The following is a 14,477-nucleotide window of genomic DNA, read 5'->3' as shown; positions in this document are numbered from 1 at the left end:
CATTAACTTCTGCATGTTCTTGTGATCCCCCATAGTCACATTCCTCTGTCACATGGTCTTTGCCACAGATAGCACACACACAATTGGTATCCACAGAAGCAACCTTTTGTGAGGGTAGTTTCTTAGTGAGAGCATCCAACTGTTGTTGTTGTTGTTTCTGTGCCTGCATCAACTGGTCATTTCTTGCCAACAAAGCATCATACCCATCCAGCTTGATGATCCCTGTCTTTCTGTTAGTCACTGGGGCATTATCAAATTCCTGAGATGCCAATGATTCAAAAATATCCAAAGCCTCTTGAGGAGTCTTGGTGGTCAATGAACCACCAGCAGTGGCATTCACCAATGTCTTGGTGTTGGTTGTCAACCCTTGGAGGAATATTGCTGCTTGATTCCACACTTCTATTCCATGCTGTGGACATTTCCTCAATAACGTCTTGAATCTCTCCCAAGCCTCATAAATGGATTATGATTCTTTTTGCCTGAAGCCTGTGATCTCATCCTTCAACTTTGCCCTCTTGGATGCTGAAAAGAATCTGGCCAAGAACTTGGTTTGCAGATCATCCCAAGTTGTTATACTCCCTTGAGGCAATGACTGCAACCATCTCCTTGCATCATCCTTCAGTGAATGAGTGAATAGTCTCAGCAGAATTGCATCCCTTGTGACACCATTAATTTTCACAGTATCACTCAACAACAGAAAATTTTCTTTATGCAAGTAAGGGTCCTCTACACTGGTTCCAGCAAACTGCTCCTTCTGCACCAACTGTACCAATGCAGGCTTCAATTCGAAGTTATTTGGCTCTACTGTAGGGCGCACAACACTACCAATCGGAGGAATCACTACAGGAGTCATGTAATCTCCCAGTGTCCTCTGTTCTGGTGGTGGTCTGTGGTTCTCTGCCATTATTTCTTCTTGGTTGACAGCACTGGATTCACCCCTTTCTTGAAACTGTCTTCTTTGTCTTGTTGCCCTTCTTTTCTTCCTCAAAGTTTTTTCTAATTCTGGATCATACAACAAGAAGTTTGGATCAATAGTACCTCGCATACACCAAAATCAAAATTGACCAGAAACTTAACACTAAATAAAATACTGAAATTAAAAGGATTCAATCTCATATTTCTATGGTATCAATCAATGTTGAAAAACAACTCCCCGGTAACGGCGCCAAAAACTTGTTGCGAATCTAGCAAGTGTACTAGTCGTACAAGTAATAAAATGATGAGTAAAGATCGTTCCCACAGAGATTCATGATGCATACATACAATCTGTGTAATCTCAATAAATCATATACTGGCAGTAATAGAATCATGATGCATGTAACATTGCACGAAATAAATGGAGAAATTGGATTTCTGTTAAGGGATATTCGGATATCTGAAATTTGATATGCGGATATCTCACTAGAGGTATCCAAATACAAGACTATGGGTAGCCAAATATTTGAACCCAGATATCTGGATATCTTTCAAAGAATATCCGGATACCCAAGTGACAGAAAACCATCTTTTTAGCAAAAATTTCCATAAAGCTCAGATTCCAAAACTTTCTTCTCGAACAATGATTCTAACCTATTCATGCATGTTTCTAGTGTACCTGAAAAATATATTTAGATTACAAGAGATTTTCGACGATTGATTTCTAGGACTTTTTTATCCACATGCATGAAAGGAAAAATTTAGGATTAGTCATTACAATCTGTAAAATACAAACAGGGCATCAACCCAACCATCCCACACACAGTGCATGTCAACAAAATCGAGTTTTCAAAGCAGAAGAAGGAGTCGTGCAGCTTCGTTCTAAACTTGAAGGCAATGAGACTGTTGCACACAGTGAGAGGAAATGAAAAGAGAAAAAAATGGTGAGGTGAGTTGCTTTGCGGAAAATGGAAGTAGAGATTTTCTGAATGATGAGATAGGTGGGTTTGTATGTGTGTAAAGAGGGTGGAAAAATATAATTCTGAGATAGGTGGTGGGGAAGGGTAGGTGTAGGAGCCACGAAGATAAACTAATTTCCCCTCTTTCTTTCATTGTTTTTTTTTGAAGTGTGGGTCTTACACTATAGCGTTATTGTTTTTTTTTTTTATACAATTAAGAATTGAACATATAACTTATTACAACTTATCCAAACTCATCACTACTGTACCAATCCTAATGGCTGTTACTTTTTTATAATGCCTAATAAACATCATTTAGAAATTTTAATTTTGTAATGTAATAATTTATTTATTTTTAGGTTTTATAAGAGTTATGTTGTAGAAAAAGTGATTGTGTAATGTTATAGAGATTCGTTTTGCGTGCCATAATTTTTTTTTTTTTTCTTCAAAAAGTGTGGGCACCACAAAATGTTGTGTCATGTCAAATGACAAATGTAAACCCCTTTATTTTTCATTACAATTATTGTCCTTAAGTAGTTGAGCTATCTTTATTTTGACAAAATTTATAACTACTACTAAAATAATTATTTCTATTAAAATATTTGTGGGAGGCATTCACTTGCTGGAATGGCGGGATAATTAATTGTGATACTACGTACTAACAAGTAGATTGCAAACAATTCAATACTTCTAAAATTAAAATCTGTATCATAAAAAAGACAAGACTAAGAACTGAACTTAACTTTGTCATTATACAATAAAAAGGAGAGATATAAATAAATAAATAAATAAATAAATAGATTCCGTCCATCGATGCATCAAGTCATGTATGCATAATAATACTTAAATCATCAAAAAAAAAAAATCTTACGCTTTTTCTCAATTTTTTTTTTTTTAAAAATAAGTCTGAGACTATCTTTTCTTTGGATTCTAAAACTTTCTATTCTATTATACTAGTCGGAACCCACGTGCGATTCACGTGGCTGCCGACATTTGTCTTCATTGATGTGGTAAGGTGAACTGGTGAAGCTATACTAGTTCAATGTTCGATGGGGTTCGAATTTAATATTTTGAATTATGAACATAAGATTTAAATCTTTTTATTCTCGTTCATCATCTCACACTATATATCTCTTCACCAAACACATGGATAGTTTAACCAAGAAATTGACCGAGGATCTATCTTTGCCTTAACTTTTGATGTGTATTGTATAACCATTAAGAATCATTTCGTATGTTGAGGATGTCAGAATTAAAGCAATCGACGAGTTTAATTTCTACCAGAAAGGTGCTAATAAACACCGTCAATATTTTTTTATGTCCTTGTGAAGTTCCTCAACAATTAAACGCCTCCATTTGCCTCAGCTTTCATGGTATGACTTTCATTTCCCAATCATCAACGGGATCCACTATTTTTTCCCCTTGCCTTAATAATGTGTTGGAAAATCATAAATTACTTAAATATAGGATAATTTATTCGGAGGATTAAATATTAATGTGGAAAATAATTGCTTTTACACTGTGTACGTGTTGAATAAAAAGTAAGAATAATCGAGGTTAGTTGCCCCTAATTGGAACAAACAATTAAGTCGCTGTTGATATATATAATACCAATATCAGAGTAGCAAATTATATTGCTCTAATTATCTAAAACCATCTCTTCCACAGTTTCACAAAATGTAAGGTTTTCAACTTCTTGTATTAGAAGTCTTACCCTCTTGATGTAAAACCACGAGGGGAAACAATAAAACAAAGAAACAGGGTAAAAGAGCGGAGGAGACCCTAGAAATTCTAAAATTTTAACTCTAGTGACACAGCTGAAACCTATGAGTCTGCAAAAATTTCTTTTACACTGAGTCAAACTTCAAAATGACAAGCCCTTAAACTAAAGTCTTATATCTGCAAATATAAACCTTCTGCACATATAGTCAACAATGAAGGATATATACGTGATCCACCTTAGACGACTAGTAACACCCCAATTTGGAGCTCGTCCACCTTATAGAAATTTCACGGTTTTTTAAATGTTTGAATGTTAATTTTGAAAAAACAAATACCAAAATAATAAAAAATTAAAAATAATTATCAAAATAATGCAGTAAAATGTACACTGAGAGAAAGCATGTTTAAGTTGTGCGTGGGATTGATGCACATTTAGGCATTGATCGAATCAGTTGTTGCCAAGTGATGTATATAATCTTAATTGGCTACGGTTATTTTGCCACGGTTTCACCGTGCATAAGATTTATTCAAGAGAATTGAATAATTTGCTATGCTTAAAGTGGGTGGGTGACTGCTTTAACGCAACAAAATAACCATGGTTAATTAAGATTACACTACTTGGCAACAATTGATTTGATCAATGCCTAAATGTGCCGCCTCTCAAAGCGCATTATAATGTATTATTTAGTAATTCTTTTCATATTTTAATTGTTTTGATAAAAAAAAATGAGCCATAATGGACGAAAGGTGCACTTTATTCCACCGACCATATTGTTGTGTTTTACTCTTTCACTAAAGTTCAATTGACCTAGTGTGTAAGAATAACCTAAGAAATCTAGAGCACATTCAGCTTAGAGTTACAATTTCTTGGAACCCATATATATTTTACACTTATAGTCATCAATCTCTATAGGTCTTCTCTTTGTGGTTGCAGAGGCTAAGGTAAGGTCATTTTTCTAAAAGTGAGAGACTGCCCACACACTTTTCCTTTTCCCATTGAGAGATAGTCTAGAAAGTCTGTCGCCAACCAGCTACGAGGAGATTGTTCGTGCTATGACGCAAACGAGATCAGTTCGTGAAGGGATTTCACACACTAAAGGTCACTTATAGATATGCACTTGAAGAGGTATGCCTTGTGTGTTAAGGAGACGATAATGATTCGGCAAGCATATCAATGTACTATGTCTTAAATCACTTTTGCATAAATTCAATAGTCCCAAATAATTGGTATCAGAGCCTTGGCTGTGCATTGGTATGTGAATTTAATTTCGCTATTCATGGAATTAGTTTGCTTCATGAAATATGGCACCTAGGATTCTATATTTGCTGGCCATATGAATTTTATATGTATCTTGTATAATTCTTTTCATAAAAATCGATGCTTTTATTTGGTTTTTGGCTTTAATCCATGGTAGAGATTTCATTGTATTTTCTTGGGTTGTAACAAGGAGGTTAATCCTATATGATTAGGTTTCCTCCTTGAATTTTTATTTAATCTTTTGTATATTTTTCGTTGTATTACAAAACTGTAAAGAAAAAAGATTAAAAAGATGCAAAAAAAGACATTCGTGGCTGTTTTGCACTTGTTCATGATGAACCCAACCTCTGATCAAAAATCCGAGACCATAGAAAGATTCAGAACGAAAAGTCAAGTCAGATGATAGTTGAATCGCGCAAAAAAGAAGCCGAACGCTCCCTCACGCTGCACCAAAAGTGTCTGCGAGTGGGCTTCATGCTCCAGCACATATGGGGTCGTGGGGGCGTGTGCCATGTCAGATTAGGGCAATTCTGTGGCGTAACTTCGTCTCATCAAGGTGGTCCTGCCTGTAAAATTTTGTGTCGATCGGACGTCATATGAACGCGAAACAGTCGTGACAACTAAGGTTTCCAAGAAATAGGTTGAGTTTTCTTGTCAGGTTTTTGGTATTTTGGGCCTTTAAGCCCATGGTTGTCAAAAAGGCTTGAACCAGAACCTCAAGGACTCAAAAAGAAGAAGGAAAATAATAGTGGAAGTCAGAGAATATTTTGGCCAACAAATATTGGCTTGTAATTTTATTATATTTTTCTTTAGGAAACCATGGATTAAAATTTTTATAATTGCTTTATTTTTTAAATGGATGAATTATATGATTGATAATATGTTTGATGTAATAACATGCCATATAGAATAAGTGGTGCCATATTATTGCATAATTTGTCAATTACATGACCATATTAGCTATTATGTCTTCAAGCGACTTATACAATAGTCATTATGAGATTATTTATTTTTATATTACCCTCAAAAATTAATTAATTATTATTATGATTTTTCTTAAAAAAATCTAGACTAATAATTGAATTAATTATTTATGGATAATTAAAATCTAGACAAATAATCCAGAAAATTTCCTAAGAGAACTATCTGTTTTGTGAGTAAATTTGTGGATCTTCTAAAATGGTCATGTGTTAAACACACACTGCATACCATAATCATGTATTGCGTGAAACACACACTGCCTATCATGACCAGATTTTAGGACCTTAATGATTTCAAAATTCTGATAAGCTAAGTGATGCACGTTATCGGTGCACGTGCTAACATAGTTTTTTGAAATTAAACAAATGATACTCTCAATTGAAGAATTCTTTTTTTTTTTTTGTGAAGAATTGAACAATTCTAGAAAATTGGAAAATTGCTTATTTTGAATAGGAGATTTAAATTAAGAAATTAATTTAACCTCCAGACGCATTGTAAGACCACTAATAAAAATAATCATGTGAAGCCCCAACAGATAAGGAAGATTGGATTTCATTAGATTAGACAAAAATAATTATAGGAGGAGATTTAAATTAAGAAGTTAATTTAACCTCCAGGCGCATTGTGGGCCTATCAAAACAATAATCATGAGAAGCCCTATCGGATAAGTATGATTGGATTTTATTAGGCCTTAATAATTTTAAAATTTTAATAAAGTATTGTACGACCCGACGTCGACAATACTAAGTTATTAAAGACACTTTTTGAAATTAAATAATTAATTTACATTCAACAAAGCTTATGAAAATTCTCAATAAAAATATTGAATGGGTGAAGGTTTTAAATTTAGTAATTAATTTTAAAACATACGGGCTCCATTGTGGGTCTGTTAGTAAAATAGTCATGTGATGCTCCTCTGGATAAGCATGATCAAATTTTATTTGATTGGACCTTAATAATTTCAAAATTTTAGTAAGTATTATACGGCCTGACGTTGGCAATACTTGGATACTACGGATAATTTTGAAATTAAACAATGGTTAATTACATTCAACTTTGGTAAATATAATATCCCTAATGTTATAAATTCGAAAATTAAGGATTATTACAAAGACCTTAGGGTCATAAATGGAATGAGGATGAAATTCTAAGAAGTTTGATATCCTTAGGGTTATACATCATTTTGAAGCTTAAGATGTCAGATATGTTGTGTCAAAATTTGGTACCATTTTAAGATGTGTAGTTTTCTGTAGATCCGATTGAGTTGAGACTGCCCAGGGAGACCATGTGCAGGGGTTGAACGTGTCTGCATCTTCCACGAATTGTTTCTCCCTTAGTTCTTACTCAAATTAGGCTCATGATATATCAAATTAAATCTGAATCTGTCTAGTTTTCTTTATAAAAATTTAAGAGAAATTTATTTAGTAGATTTTCCAAAATCTCATAAATGGCGAGGGATGTTTGGGGCTCTATTTGGAGTTGGCAGGCAGTTTTGCTTGTCCAACATCAAATGGTGATAACCGGAGCTAGAGAACTCCAAATGAGGCATGTGATACCTTGTTGGAAATTTAATTGAGTCTATATTAATATACTAAAATATGATAATATTATAACAAGTGAGTTGCGCACAGTGACTAGAAAATAGAAGCATGTACAGTTATAGAAAAACCATAAAAGTGAGATCTAAGCTAAGTGGGTTTATGGGAACCCTTAGTAACTTATATTAATTAATGTTCAAGGTTATGAATGACATTAGTTGTAAGTTAAGTGAAAAATTCCTTAATCTAAGAGAGTTTATTAATGAACTAAGTGTCTAATGAGTTATTGTGGACTTAGTGAACAATTCCTTATGCACTAAAAACATGTAATTAAGTAATAAATGGTCTAGACTTGAAACGAGCATATTATTGGCATATAAGTATGGAAAGTGGAATCATTAAATGGTTAAGTCTTGTATATGACTTGATTAATTACTATGTAATTAATGATGTGAATGGTTCCTACTCTAGGTGTGCCTAAAGAACCTTGCTCTTGAGGATTGTATTAGAGCATACGTATATAATTGGAGTATGGGCTTGTGCTAAGCTCTTTGAGGTAAGCTCCTAGTTTTGGTTGCTTCTCTCTCTTGTGGCCCCACCATGATGGTGGGCATTATGGTTGAATTGTATGAAAGTATGTGATATGTGGTATATGTGCATTTATTCTCATTCATATAGATATTATATGATTATTGATATTATGATGATGCACTGATGATGTATGGTTTAAGGTTCCTGGCCAGTGAAGATGCATGTAGGCTGCCTATGGCTTGACCCTGGGAGTTATTTCATACTACAGTTTGTGTTGACTGTTTATGGCTTGACCCTGGAAGTCACACTAGGCATGTGGGACATGTCAGTTAGCTATTCTTGGGGAGAGCCCTTGAATAGTTAACCAGAGGATGATGTATGATCCTATGTTTATGCTGTATGTTTGTTATATATGCTTTATATTTGACTTGTCATGCAGGAAGTGGGCTCAGGGGATTAGAGGATCTTCTAAGAACCTTGAGCTTACTGAGATGTTGTTATCTCACCCCTTTTTGGGGACATCATTTTAGGTACCCATGGTAGCAGTGTGCAGTCTAAGGGCAAGAGCCCAGCTACGGATTAGTGGATTGTGGCTGCTGTTTATCTTTATGCTGTTATGATGTTATGTGGCATGTGTAGTGTTTTGACATGCCTAGTCAGCTTATTTTGAGACTATGTTGCTGTATGTAATAATTCTCAAGATTATTACTGTTTGAGCTTTTGGATTATTGATGTATGTATTATGAATTATGTTAGATGCATGTGATGAGTACACAAAGACATCATGTATGGATTTATTAATTTGGGCACAGAGTCATTATGTATTTACTGACCCTATATGGGGATTGCAGTCCATGTGGGACGTGCAAGTTGTCTGGTATGTAACTGTGTTTATCAGGTGTGGTTGTGTGTGAGATTATTATCTCTCAGTTATCCGTTAAACAGTCGTTATGTTGTCCGTGAGACTCTGGCAGGAATGACACTTGTTGTCATATCCGGTTAGTCACTGGCCACTAATACTGGATAATGGAATAATTAGTAGATGTATGTTTTAGTTTTACGCTTTCGTAATATCTTATGTGAAAGTTTTTAGAAATTTTTTTCAGAAAATGTTTTAGGAAAAAATTTATTTGTATTTTTACAAGACGTCTCTTTAATTATTTAATAAAATATTCCGCTGTGCATGCTATAATATCATGATGTTAATAACCGGAGTACTACGGGGTGTTATAGTTAAGTTATTAACCCTCCCGATGAGACTCTGACAATGACATTGAAAGCCCAAATAAAATTTTTACTTTTTATAAATGAGTTGCCCGACGTATGCCTTGTAAAGAAAACTGAAGGATTGTTAACAATAAACAAAAAGTAGTTATGAGAATCTACTTAAACTTAGTTTGTTTATTGCATTATTTATTTGTAATTGTGTGCCTTGTATGTTTTTGGGAGTGAAATTATTTGATTATCAGTATTTATAAGATCAGCAACATGGAAGTTGTAGGAAATGTCCCCTTGATATGTTTTGCTACTTGGATATTGAAGATATTGGCCAGTACATGTAATCTATTAGAGAAACTATCATAGTCAAGGGAATAAATAATTGATTGAGTAACATAAATTCATCAAACAATTACTAACATTTTACAAAGGGGCGAAGAATAGTCATGTTATATGTATTATTAATCTTAGAGTCCAAGTTCAGGCTTTTAGTGGAATAGCACCGAATTATATAATTATTCTTTTATTATAAGGAGTTTTGATTAATAATAGCAGGTAGATCCCCAGGCTAGATCAAGATAAGGGATGAGGCTTTTTTAGTTGATGACAACTAGTGAGTTACATGATCTTAGGCTTTAGGCTCAAGTTTACACTCAAGAGCAAGTTGGAGATTATTGGGTTTTGCTCTTTCACTAAAGTCCAATTGGGCCTAGTAGGAAGAGCCCAAGAAACCTAGAGCTCATTCAGCTTAGGGCTAAGGTTTCTTAGAACCCGTATATATTTTACAGTTATAGTCATCAGTCTCTCTAGGTCTTCACTTTGTGGTTGCAGAGGCTAAGGTAAGGTCATCTCCTTGAAAGTGAGAGAGTGCTCACACATTATTCCCTTCCCTCTCTTGAGAGATAGTTTAGAGGGTCTACTGCCAACCAGTTTTAAGGAGATTGTTCATGTTGTGATGCAAACAAGATCAGCTCGTGAAGGGATTTTACACAAGAGGAGGTCGCTCATAGATCTGCACTTAAAGAAGTATGCCTTGTGTGTTAATAAGACAATGATGATTCGGTAAACATACCAATGTAATAGGTCTTAAATCACTTTTAGGTAAATCCAATACTTCCAACCACATAAACTTGGGGTGGGGCAAATTTAATTTTGGAAAAAATATTTGACTTTTAACTTCTGCTTTTTTTATAAGCTAAAAATTGTAGGTTTTATAAAAAAGCAGGTTTTGGCTTTTTTTGTGACTTCTCCTTTTTTTAAAAGGAGATATCTAAACACAAATTTATAGTAAGAAGGACATTTTTTGGGGGGAAAAAGCTCATCCAAACGGGCTCTTAGCCTGCTGCAGCTGTCTAGTCATGTGTGATGCTAATTTGATGGGTTAATGTCTAATTTTTGCATTAAAATATAATTGAATAATTTTTATGAGATGTTACTTTTTAAATATTTAATTATAAAAACTTTTTTGTTTAATTTTTATTAAGATTTAAATCATGTAAAAGAATTAGTAGTTATTGGTGAGCTTCTTCCTATCAACTAAAGATCTCGAGTTCGAATTATAGGAACTGATAAAATAGTATTGTTTGAACCAGTTAAATGGTCCCAACTGTTAGGAATGTGGCCCATACTCAAGAGGGGGTGAATTGTGTATTACCATATTTTCGTCAAAGCCCGCTTCTAGTTCCTAAATAATCATTTCAAACAAACTTTGATATATGAAAAGCTAACCAATACATTCCAACAATCCTTAACATATAATATATCACAATTATAGAACCTATGATAACATATACATGATATCAAAGAAGTAATTAAAGTGCTTACCAAAAAAAAGTAAATAAAGTGATAGAAATAAAGAGTTTAGAGTTTAGAGAATTGCAAACAGAAAATATCCTGGTTCGGTCACCACCACTTGTGACCTATGTCCAGATTGAAGTTGATCGATCAATTCTTTCATTATCCGGCAAGCTTTATGGGTGCTTGATAAATTACCACAACCTCCAAGCTTCCTGGTATTTGGCAACATTACAACCTCTCCAAATTTACTTAGGTATTTGGCTAACTCTCTAATACAATAGGTCTCACAGCCCTTTCAACTCAATATACAAAGGGAAATATTTGGAAATGAACATACATTCTTAAAATATGGATAATACAAGTTGAAGCACTATGGGTATATGAATTTTCAAGATATAAGCTCAAGTATGTCTGATCTTTGAATGATAGTGAAATATATGTAATTGTTGATCAAAATACTTTCAGAATATGATTAAGATGTGTAAAAATGATGCCCAAATTGTTTCATCTAGTAATTGATTACTGTCATAAAATAATCAATTACTTTCATCTACAATTCGACAACAAGAGTATTATTTCGTATTTTGAGCTTAACTTCAGTTATTCTTATAGGATTGATGTGATCTTGGTCTATTTGGAAAGATTAAAGAGAGATATACAACATTTATGAAGAAAATAAGATCCAAATCCATTATCTTTTATACAAAAAATTGTCTGAAAAAATTGTCTGGAAGACAGAAATCAAATTTTGCAGCAAATTTTTAGTTCAAATCTATTCTAGCTTGCTTTCGACCACTTTTCATGAAAGATCTTGACTTGATAAACATGTTTTGAAGTTAAAAAAAACATTTCAAGGATATTTTCCATGGTTTTTTCAAATTTCTTTCAAGTATATAAAAGGTTATGGATTATGCAATTTGAAAAACATGTTTACTTTGAGAAAAGCTTTGAGCTCATGCAATGCAATCTATCATTTATCCTTACATGTGAGTCTAAGTCCTAGAGATATAATTCTAAATAAGATTTTGGGCTTAACTCTATGTCTTTATTCCTCGACCTTGGTTATTTACTTGAACTTAATGCTTTTAATTTGTTGGATATGACAATACTTAATCCTTTGTTGGTTTTGATCTTTTTTCACCGTGGTTAGGATATTGAGTTTCTTTTAGATTTTGTCCATGGTTTGTTGTCTTTGATTTTAATATTGCTAATCTAATTATTCATTGTTCCTCTTGATCCAATGATCTTTACATTTTGATATGACATTACTTTTCTTATGTAGTTATATCATGCATCTTCAATATGCACATATGGTTGACGTTTTTTTCTCTTGATCAATGCTTTTCTCTTTTGTTGTTGTCACTTTGTTATCATAAAAAAATACCTTGTATGTACACCAACTTCCTCTCCGCACGACATGTCATACTAAGTAGCTCACTCCATCACTCTTTTTCAACTTCTCTCCACTACATATAATCACCCACTAAGCATAGTGATGTGCCTCTGGCAGATGTAGTTTCCCAAGCTGAAAACGATGAGAATTAAGTCATAAAAGAGCACTTTTTATACATATTTGCTTATTATATTGACTTTTCCATCTCAATGACATTTCTCACTTATTTGTGATGTTTATCTAGGGAGAAGAGGTGGAAACTACGAAAGGGTAAAAAGCTTGGTGACTCGACTTCACACGGGTGGAAATTCCATGTTGCATCATGTCTTTGGGCCAAAATTCCAGAGAAATGGCGCAACTTAGCGCCACACTGGCGCAACTTAGCGCCGCGATGCAAAGCCAATAACCAGGGATCTGGCGCGGACCAGCGCCACAGTGGCGCAGTCCCGCGCCAGTTTGCGATTTTACAGTACTGTGTTTTTACGAGGACAAACTTGGAAGAAGGAAAGATGGCTTATAAATAGAATGCTTTACACATAATTGAGGACGTTTCTTCAAAAACAGACGTCGTGCTCAGAAAGCAATTCCGGTGGAGATTTTGTTCATCTTGTTCTTCCATTTTCCAGTTTCCAGTTTATGTTGAATATTGATATTTCAGCCATGACCATGGTTGGCTAGGTACTCTTTATTGTAGTTAGGGTCACAAACCCTATGTGAACCCTTATTACAACGGATTGATTTATTTTTACTCGTTTATATATTTATCTTTATCTCTACTCTGTGCGTAATTTCTATCCTCTTTGTTAGAACTGATCAATCTGATAGTTGATGATAGTTTGAGGTTTAGAACCCTAGATAAGAATATTTGGGTTTTTGACCTTGAAAGGGAGTAGGATAACAATTTGTATGCGTGCTAGGAATAGACGTATATTTGATTGCAGATGCTTAATTTATCGTGTTCATTTCTTAATTATATGAGGAACATTGCAAGGAATTGGGGTTAAAAAGTTAATCTTGCAAGGAATTGGGGTTAACTATTTAATAATTTTTAGATGATAAATTATCTGAATATTTATTTAAATGAGTATTTTAAATCAATCCAAAGTAAAAGATGGGATCATATGGTGAGTGCACTCTAGCTACAATGTCTTCTCATACTTTATAAAATTAATCTCTGTTCTATTTTTCACAACAAAAATTCCAAGAAATACATTTTTATTTTAGTTCTTATTTTTACCCAATCATCAACATTTTTCATATCTATTTGAATTCCTTCCATCTTAAAAAGAACGATTATTTGATATTCGATCACAATCCCTGTGGAGACGATACTTTCTTATCATTATATTACTTGAGCGATCGGTACACTTGCCGGTGAGCATCAAGTTTTTGGTGTCGTTGCCGGGGATTGGCATTTCTTTTATCATATAATCTTGATCTTTAAGATTGGATATTATGAATATTTTTATGTTTATTTTATTTTTTTGAAAAGTGCTACTAATCTTTTTCCTGAGTTGTATGCGAGGTAAAACTGCAGAATTTCTGTTTGATCCTGAGATTACAAAGACCGAAAGGAGGAATAGAAAACTCACTCAGAAAAAGCTCGAATTCAAAGAGTTTGGTACTCTATCTGAAGAGACACAGGAGATACCAGTTAAATCACCACTCATGGCAGCAAATAATGATGAAGAAAATCCACTCATGGATACTATTCTTACTCCATCTTTTAACATGCCTAACTCAAGCATTGTTCAGCCTGATATTGGTAACAATAATTGGCAGCTTAAGTCTTCCAATATTCAATTGGTGGAGAGAGCTCAGTTTGGAGGAGAGGAGAATGAAGATCCTCACAGATTCATAGACAGATTCCTGATGATCTGTTACTCAACCAAACATCCTCAGGTGTCCAATGATGCAATTCGGTTGAGGTTGTTCCCTTTTGCTGTTAAGGGAAAAGCTCTTAATTGGTTGGAAAGGCAGCCTGCACAAAGCATTCCTACATGGGATGATTTGTCTCAAAAGTTCTTTGATAAGTTCTTTTCAATGGTGAGATACAATCAGATGGTGAATGATATCACCAATTTCACTCAATTAGAGGGTGAAACTATGTGTGCAGCATGGAACAGATTCAAGGATTTAATGAGGAGGTGTCCTCATTATAACTT

The 14,477-nt window shown here is 34.0% G+C and overlaps 2 non-coding genes across 2 annotated transcripts; one reads left to right on the top strand and one right to left on the bottom strand.

Moving 5' to 3' along the window:
* The first annotated feature begins 401 nt into the window (after positions 1-401).
* On the top strand, positions 402-508 carry LOC133301488 (small nucleolar RNA R71). The gene has a single exon (XR_009750203.1). It is a non-coding gene; the product is annotated as a small nucleolar RNA R71 (small nucleolar RNA).
* Positions 509-14,371: 13,863 nt separating this feature from the next.
* LOC133301489 (small nucleolar RNA R71) lies at positions 14,372-14,477 on the bottom strand. The gene has a single exon (XR_009750204.1). It is a non-coding gene; the product is annotated as a small nucleolar RNA R71 (small nucleolar RNA).

The sequence above is a fragment of the Gastrolobium bilobum genome, unplaced genomic scaffold, assembly GCF_033153095.1.
Source record: "Gastrolobium bilobum isolate Gb01-03AN ecotype WA unplaced genomic scaffold, APGP_CSIRO_Gbil_v1 utg99493, whole genome shotgun sequence".
Taxonomy (NCBI): Eukaryota; Viridiplantae; Streptophyta; class Magnoliopsida; order Fabales; family Fabaceae; genus Gastrolobium; species Gastrolobium bilobum.
The sequence above is the reverse complement of the archived record's forward strand: the minus strand, read 5'-3'. Positions and strand labels throughout refer to the sequence as shown.